An 8738-nucleotide genomic window follows, 5' to 3' on the forward strand; every position below is an offset into this window, starting at 1 on the left:
CACTCTCTTCTCATGGGTGAGAGGTGAGCCATTCTTCTCATGGGTGAGAGGTGGAGCCACTCTTCTCATGGGTGAGAGGTGAGCCACTCTCTTCTCATGGGTGAGAGGTGGAGCCACTCTCTTCTCATGGTTGAGAGGTGAGCCACTCTTCTCATGGTTGAGAGGTAGAGCCACTCTCTTCTCATGGTTGAGAGGTAGAGCCACTCTCTTCTCATGGTTGAGAGGTAGAGCCACTCTCTTCTCATGGTTGAGAGGTGGAGCCACTCTCTTCTCATGGGTGAGAGGTGGAGCCACTCTCTTCTCATGGGTGAGAGGTGAGCCACTCTTCTCATGGTTGTCAGGTACCTTGAGGTTACCTGTAATTGGTTTTGCGGGTCTTGAGCGTCCCAGTCTAGTAGAGCAAGCCGCCTCCTTGCTGAAGATCTGGTAAGCCAGGATATTGGAGACATAATATTGGTAAGATATTACTAAGATATTGGTAAGACAAGATATTGGTATGTGGTCTGAGGTAAGAATCACGTCTCGGTTGCTCTGTTACCACTTGGAGGTACTGATCAAGTACATTTAAGCCAGCACAAATACCCTGGGTTTTCACACTGAATGATCCTAAGTTTACATTGTTGACTATTGCTCTTTGGATAATTAAAAGATTCGTCTTCCTACTTTATCAGGAATTCCTTCATGCTCAGTTGGAGGACAATTACACCATGGGCACATCTGTCGAAAGCTTCTAGTATGTGTCTAATACAATGGCGTTTTGTTCGTGTTCCATATTTTTTTTGTTTTTTTTTGAGATATATACAAGAGTTGTTACATTCTTGTAGAGCCACTAGTACGTGTAGCGTTTCGGGCAGGTCCCTGGAATACGATCCCCGCCGCGAAGAATCGTTGTTACAACCAAGTACACATTTTACTGTTGAGTTAAACAGAGGCTACAGTTAAGGATTTGCGCCCAGTAAATCCTCCCCGGCCAGGATACGAACCCATGACAAAGCGCTCGCGGTACGCCAGGCGAGTGTCTTACCACCACACCACGGAGACTGCAAAAACATTATTGCCAACAGCATTTGGTGTTCCCAGGCGGTCACCCATCCAAGTACTAACCAAACCCAACGTTGCATAATTAACTTCGCTGATCGGAGGAGAAGAGGTGTTCTCAACGTGGTATGGCCGTTGGCAAATTGAATTAAGTCATCTCACTTGAGTTTGACATGTAAGGTCCTGTCACTGTGAGAGGCGGGAGCATCCTACTCTGAACCCTTGTTGTCCTGGGTTATGTAGAGCTGTTATGATAGGTGATGTTAGTGCTATCGGTCTTTTATCATTTTTGGCCATTGCTTTACTGCCTCCTTTGTGGAGTGGCGCTATCTCCACTGTATTAAGTGTGTCGGGCACACCACCAGTACCTGGGCTGGCGCCGACTGATGTTCTGTGGGGTTAGAGACACTTGAGTTGTAGTTGACGTCATGTTCATCAACAATTGCGTTGTCAATTCCTCAGTGTTACACACAGAAACCACAATAGCGTGATGCATCAAATGAACAAATCCAATAGGGCCGTGACGAGGATTCGAACCTACGTCCTCAGTGTGTTTATGACTTCACTAAAATAAAAGTTGTGTTGTGTACTAAAATATAATATACATCGAAATTAACTATTTTGGAATGTGATCTTCATTGCCAGCTCATCAACTGTAATGTTTATGAGTCACTCGCTTCCCGGAGTTGAAAGTTGAATATTCTTTAATCTGTGAACCTTCTCAATTGTGGGGAAAGTTGATTACCTCTTGGGAGACGTGGAAGCGAGGGGAATTAACAGGAGAAAGCGCCAAGCCTCTGTTATTATATAGCGTCTAGGAAGGGATATGAGGACAAGGCGCTGGGATACGACGGAGGGACGGAACTGTGCCCTACTTCTTGCACCATCGGGGATCGAGCTCAGACCCCCACAAGAAACGACCACATCAAGTGGATGACATGGACTGCAACCTCTTCTCTTACTAAGAACGTCGCTTTTCGCTCGTAGGTGTTACATACGGCCAAAAATCGTCGTATTAGAAAATGGAAAGTGACGTACTGTCCCGTTTTTTGTTTTGGGTCCTCTGGTAGGTTAGCACATCCCTCTCAGTCGAACCACTTGGGGTGGACGGTAGAGCGACTCAAATCCTTATCGTGACCCCTTCCCAGTGTTATATAGTCGTAATGGCTTGGTGCTTTCCCCTGATAGTTCTAGCCCCGCCCTACCCCCCCCCCCTCCCGTCACAGGTCAGGGGGTGATCAAGATGTCAGCTGCTGACAACGACGTCACGTGACGCTCAGGTCATAGTGAATTAACGACAATTGTTGGTAATTGCTGGAAGGGGGATGTGGGAGGGGGATGTGGGAGGGGAAGTGGAAGGGGGTAATGGCCACAGATAATATGGCTGACCTGCTCCGTATTAAGATAATTGGTGATCCCTAACTCACTCACTCACTCACTCACTCACTCACTCACTCACTCACTCACTCACTCACTCTCTCACTCTCTCACTCTCTCACTCTCTCACTCTCTCACTCTCTCACTCACTCACTCACTCACTCTCTCACTCTCTCACTCTCTCACTCTCTCACTCTCTCACTCTTTCTCTCTCTCTCTCTCTCTCTCTCTCTCTCTCTCTCTCTCTTCTCTCTCTCTCTCTCTCTCTCTCTCTCTCTCTCTCTCTCTCTCTCTCTCTCTCCCACAATATACCATCCCCTATCCCCACTCCCCCGTGGCAGTGGGGTGTGTAGGGAGAGGCTCCCAGGCAGTAAGGTGTGGCTCAGTCACGGCCCAAACAGCTCCGCTCTGCAAGACCAACTTGTGCGAGGTTACTGCTGTCTTCTGATATATGGCCAGGGCGCCCAGCCCCTGGGGAGCAACAGGCCCTGAACTGAGGTACAGGCAGAGTACAGCACCTGTACTGAGGTACAGGCAGAGTACAAGCACCTGTACTGAGGTACAGGCAGAGTACAGCACCTGTACTGAGGTAACAGGCAGAGTACAAGCACCTGTACTGAGGTACAGGCAGAGTACAGCACCTGAACTGAGGTACAGGCAGAGTACAGCACCTGTACTGAGGTACAGGCAGAGTACAGCACCTGTACTGAGGTACAGGCAGAGTACAGCACCTGTACTGAGGTACAGGCAGAGTACAGCACCTGTACTGAGGTACAGGCAGAGTACAGCACCTGTACTGAGGTACAGGCAGAGTACAGCACCTGTACTGAGGTACAGGCAGAGTACAGCACCTGTACTGAGGTACAGGCAGAGTACAGCACCTGAACTGAGGTACAGGCAGAGTACAGCACCTGAACTGAGGTACAGGCAGAGTACAGCACCTGAACTGAGGTACAGGCAGAGTACAGCACCTGTACTGAGGTACAGGCAGAGTACAGCACCTGTACTGAGGTACAGGCAGAGTACAGCACCTGAACTGAGGTACAGGCAGAGTACAGCACCTGTACTGAGGTACAGGCAGAGTACAGCACCTGTACTGAGGTACAGGCAGAGTACAGCACCTGTACTGAGGTACAGGCAGAGTACAGCACCTGTACTGAGGTACAGGCAGAGTACAGCACCTGTACTGAGGTACAGGCAGAGTACAGCACCTGTACTGAGGTACAGGCAGAGTACAGCACCTGTACTGAGGTACAGGCAGAGTACAGCACCTGTACTGAGGTACAGGCAGAGTACAGCACCTGTACTGAGGTACAGGCAGAGTACAGCACCTGTACTGAGGTACAGGCAGAGTACAGCACCTGTACTGAGGTACAGGCAGAGTACAGCAACTGTACTGAGGTACAGGCAGAGTACAGCACCTGTACTGAGGTACAGGCAGAGTACAGCACCTGTACTGAGGTACAGGCAGAGTACAGCACCTGTACTGAGGTACAGGCAGAGTACAGCACCTGTACTGAGGTACAGGCAGAGTACAGCACCTGCATCCCGGGCGACAGTGAGAAACAATGGACAAAGTTTCTTTCACCCTGATGCCTCTGTTACCTAGCAATAGATACCTGGGGTGTTATTCAGCTGTCACGGGCTGCTTCCTGGGGGGTGGAGGCCTGTTCGAGGACCGGGCCGCGGGGACACTAAAGCCCCGAAATCCTCTCAAGATAACCTCAAGATGGGACAAGGAGAGACCTACCAGCCCTGCTCCCAGACACTGCAGCAACAGTATGGAATGTCTTGCTTCAGGGGGATGCGAACCTCTGAGGAAATGCCTTCACCAATCTCAAGTCAGACCACCAGCACAAGGACACTCCCCCCCCCACCTCCCCCCCGGCCGTGGGTGTGGCCAGGTTATCTTGAGGTTATCTTGAGATGACTTCGGGTCTTTAGTGTCCCCGCGGCCCGGTCCTCGACCAGGCCTCCACCCCCAGGAAGCACCCCGTGACAGCTAACACCCAGGTACCTATTTTACTGCTAGGTAACAGGGGCATAGGGTGAAAGAAACTTCTGCCCATTGTTTCTCGCCGGCGCCCGGGATCGAACCCAGGACCACAGGATCACATGGTCCGCTCGGCCGACCGGCTCCGACCAGCCAGGGCTACTAAATAGTCACAGTTCGACTATTACCACCAGATTGCAACCAGCGAGCTTAACAACACATGATTGAGGTTATCTTGAGATGATTTCGGGGCTTAGTGTCCCCGCGGCCCGGTCCTCAACCAGGTCTCCTTTTTGTTACACACCCCCAGGAAGCAGCCCGTGACAGCTGACTAACTCCCAGGTACCTATTTACTGCTAGATGAACAGAGACATCCACGTGAAAGACACTGCCCATTTGTTTCCGCCTCCACCGGGGATCGATCCCAGAACCTCAGGACTACGAATTCCGAGGGCTGTCTACTCAGCCGTCAAGCCCCTTGTCAGCAGACTCAAGTATCTAATAAGATTCGAGCCATGTTTTCAAGCTGTCTGCAGCGGTTATTAAACAGCTTCAAGTTCACCAATTTGTCTTAAATCACTCGAACAATGGGACTGCAAAAGGTCAAGCCGAGACTGTTAAGGAGTTGAGCTTGAGCTCCTGGCTTCGCCTCTCTCCCTTCTCCGTCTCTACCAACTTGGCCTAGTTCAAGGGAAATGGAACGATGCAGTTAGCTTGCAATTACTGGCTAACTTCTTGAGACAAGGAACCAATCACCTGCGTAACTTAATTTATATTACGGAGAATCCCTTGATTGTTTCAAGCGTAGGTTAGACGTATATATATGAATCAGTTTTAACTGTCCGCAGGCCCATATAACCACTACAGCCTGGTTGGTCAGGCACTTCTCGCAAGAACTTGCAGGAGCAATAGAGTGAGAGAGAGTAGTGAATGTGACTGAGAGAGGGAGAGAGAGTGAGAGAGAGAGAGAGAGAGAGAGAGAGAGAGAGAGAGAGAGAGAGAGACAGAGACAGAGAGAGAGAGAGAGAGAGAGAGAGAGACAGAGACAGAGAGAGAGAGAGAGAGAGAGAGAGAGAGAGAGAGAGAGACAGAGACAGAGAGACAGAGAGAGACAGAGACAGAGAGAGAGAGAGAGAGAGAGAGAGAGAGAGAGAGAGAGAGAGAGAGAGACAGACAGACAGACAGACAGACAGACAGACAGACAGACAGACAGACAGACAGACAGACAGACAGACACAGACAGACAGACACAGACAGACAGACACACAGACAGACAGACAGACAGACAGACAGACAGACAGACAGACAGACACACATATAAATCAGTTGAATCAAACATGAATATGAATCACATATGAATCAAACCATGCTAACCAGCTCACACTTGCTTCTCAGGTCACCCCTTCCCCAAATCAGCCGCCCCTGCTTATCTCCCCAACTCATCCCTTGACCCCTCTGACCCCACTGCAGTCAAATTCATCCCACATTCCAAGGACCCCCTCATCACCTCAACCCCCAAAACCCACCCAGCCCTCATCCCCTCAACCCCCAAAACCCACCCAGCCCTCATCCCCAAGAACCCACCCAGCCCTCATCCCCTCAACACCCAAAGCCTACCCAGCCCTCACCCCTCCTTTTCCCCTCTCCTTCCATGTGACCCCCCACCCTTGCGAGGGGGGTGGGAGGTTCCCCCACCCCCTCTATCCTTCCCCCTCCCAACCTCTCAACCTCTATCTGACTCCCAACCTTACGCTATCTCCCAACCCCTCTATGCCCTCCCTAATCTTTAGACCCAGTATGCCCTTCCTACTCCAGGCCTACCTACCCAGGCCCTACCCCAGACCCTCCTACCTACCTTCCTAGAAGCCCAGCCCCCAGTAACCCCCCCCAAGGACCCCTCCTGACCTCTTTCACCCCCATACACCCCCCCCGGACCCCCCCAGACACCCCCCGGATCCCCCCGGACATCCCCCGGATCCTCCCCGCCCCCAGTCATCCCCCAGACACCCCCCAGATCCCCCAGATCCCCCCTGCCCCCAGTCACCCCCCAGACACCCCCCAGATCCCCCAAGACCCCCAGAGAAAGGGAGAACTCTGGTACAAGAGTTTCCATGAAGAATCTCAAGGTTTGGTACACCAATGCTGATGGGGTATCTAATAAAGCAGAAGAGATAAAAGAAAGAGTGAGTGAAGCAGATCCTGATATAGTTGCAATTGTGGAAACTAAAATTAATGACATGATCTCAGATGCAATCTTTCCTGAAGGGTACCAGGTGATACGAAAAGAGAGGACACAGAGACAGGGAAGGGGAGTAGCACTCCTAATAAAGCGGAAATGGAAGTTTGAAGACCTGGGAAATCGAGTTACCAATGAGTGCACAAGCTTCATCCATGGAACTCTGACAGTAGATGGGAGGAAGATTGTGATCTTGGTAATCTACAATCCCCCACCAAACAGTAGAAGACCCAGGCAGGAGTATGATGACAACAACATAGCATGTATAGATGAACTGCAGAAGGCAGCAACACTAGCCCACAGAATGAGAGCGAAGCTGCTGATCATGGGGGACCTAAATCATGGAGAGATAAATTGGGAATCAAGGAATCCCCATGGAGGGGACGAAACGTGGGGAGCAAAATTAGTAGATGTTATAGACAGGAATTTCCTGACACAACATGTGAAGGAAGACACAAGGGAAAGAGGAGGCGATGCACCGAGCCTATTAGACCTGATTTTCACCCAGAACGTAGAAGATATCGAGAATTTAGAGCATGAAATACCTCTAGGGGCCAGTGACCATTGTGTTCTAGTCTTTGACTACATGATGGAATTCAAACTTATGACCATGGGACAAGAGATCTGGGAAAGGAGAGCTGACTACAGGAAAGGGGACTATATGAGGATAAGGGACTATCTGGGTGAAGTGCAGTGGGAGGAAGAAATTAGAGGAAAAACAGTCCAAGATATGATGGACCTAGTCATACAGAAATGCCAGGAGGCCGAAGAGAGATTTATACCAACGGTAAAGGGAAAAAATAAGAAGGAATATAATAACCCATGGTTTAATAGACAGTGTCAGGAAGCAAAAATGGCCAGCAGGCGGGAGTGGAGGAAGTACAGAAGACAAATAACAGAGGACAACAGGATCAGATACAACAGAGCTAGGAACGATTACATTAACATAAGACGAACATCGGAAAGGGACTATGAGAACGATATTGCAATCAAAGCGAAAAAACAACCTAAGTTACTACACAGTCATATAAGAAGACAAATGTCGGTGAACGACCAAGTGACAAGACTAAGGAAGACAGAGGGGGCATATACTGAAAGTGACAAGGAAATCTGCGAGGCACTGAATGCCAGTTTCCATGGAGTGTTCACTACCGAGCCTGAGCAGCTCCCATTGTTGGAAGGGGGTTACCCTAGATGAAAGACTATCAGATATAGAGGTGACAGCAGAGGAGGTAATGAAACAGTTGACAACTCTAGATGCAACTAAAGCAGTTGGACCAGACAAAGTATCACCGTGGATACTAAAAGAAGCAGCACAGGCCCTCAGCGTGCCTCTGGCAATGATCTTTAATGAGTCACTTATGTCAGGAGAATTGCCCAGTTGCTGGAAGAAGGCAAATGTCGTGCCGATCTTCAAGAAAGGTGATAGGGAGGAGGCACTTAACTATAGACCTGTATCACTGACAAGCATCCCCTGTAAAATACTGGAAAGAATAATTAGGCTACGACTGGTTGCACACCTGGAGAACATTAGGTTTGTGAACAAACATCAACATGGGTTCTGGACAGGGAAATCGTGCCTAACAAACCTTCTCGAATTCTATGATAAAATAACAAGGATAAGACAGGACAGAGATGGTTGGGCAGACTGCATATTTCTGGACTGCCAAAAAGCCTTTGATACAGTACCGCACATGAGACTGCTGTTCAAGCTCGAGAGGCAGGCGGGGGTGGGGGGAAAGGTCCTAGCATGGATAAGGAACTACCTAACAGGAAGGAGCCAAAGAGTTACGGTAAGGGGCGAGAAGTCGGACTGGTGAAAGTAACAAGTGGAGTACCACAAGGATCGGTGCTGGGACCAATTCTATTTCTTGTATAGGTTAACGACATGTTTACAGGCGTAGAGTCCTACATGTCGATGTTTGCGGATGACGCAAAGTTGATGAGAAGAGTTGTGACAGATGAGGATTGCAGGATCCTCCAAGAGGACCTGAACAGGTTGCAGAGATGGTCAGAGAAATGGCTACTGGAATTCAACACGAGCAAATGTAAAGTTATGGAAATGGGACTAGGAGATAGGAGACCAAAGGGACA

General features: G+C 49.6%; 1 pseudogene; it reads right to left on the reverse strand.

Moving 5' to 3' along the window:
- Positions 1 to 1055: 1055 nt before the first annotated feature.
- Positions 1056 to 1178, reverse strand: LOC138372782 (5S ribosomal RNA; annotated as a pseudogene).
- Between the last annotated feature and the right edge of the window lie 7560 nt (positions 1179 to 8738).

The sequence above is a fragment of the Procambarus clarkii genome, chromosome 39 (genome assembly GCF_040958095.1).
Source record: "Procambarus clarkii isolate CNS0578487 chromosome 39, FALCON_Pclarkii_2.0, whole genome shotgun sequence".
In the NCBI taxonomy this organism is placed as follows: Eukaryota; Metazoa; Arthropoda; class Malacostraca; order Decapoda; family Cambaridae; genus Procambarus; species Procambarus clarkii.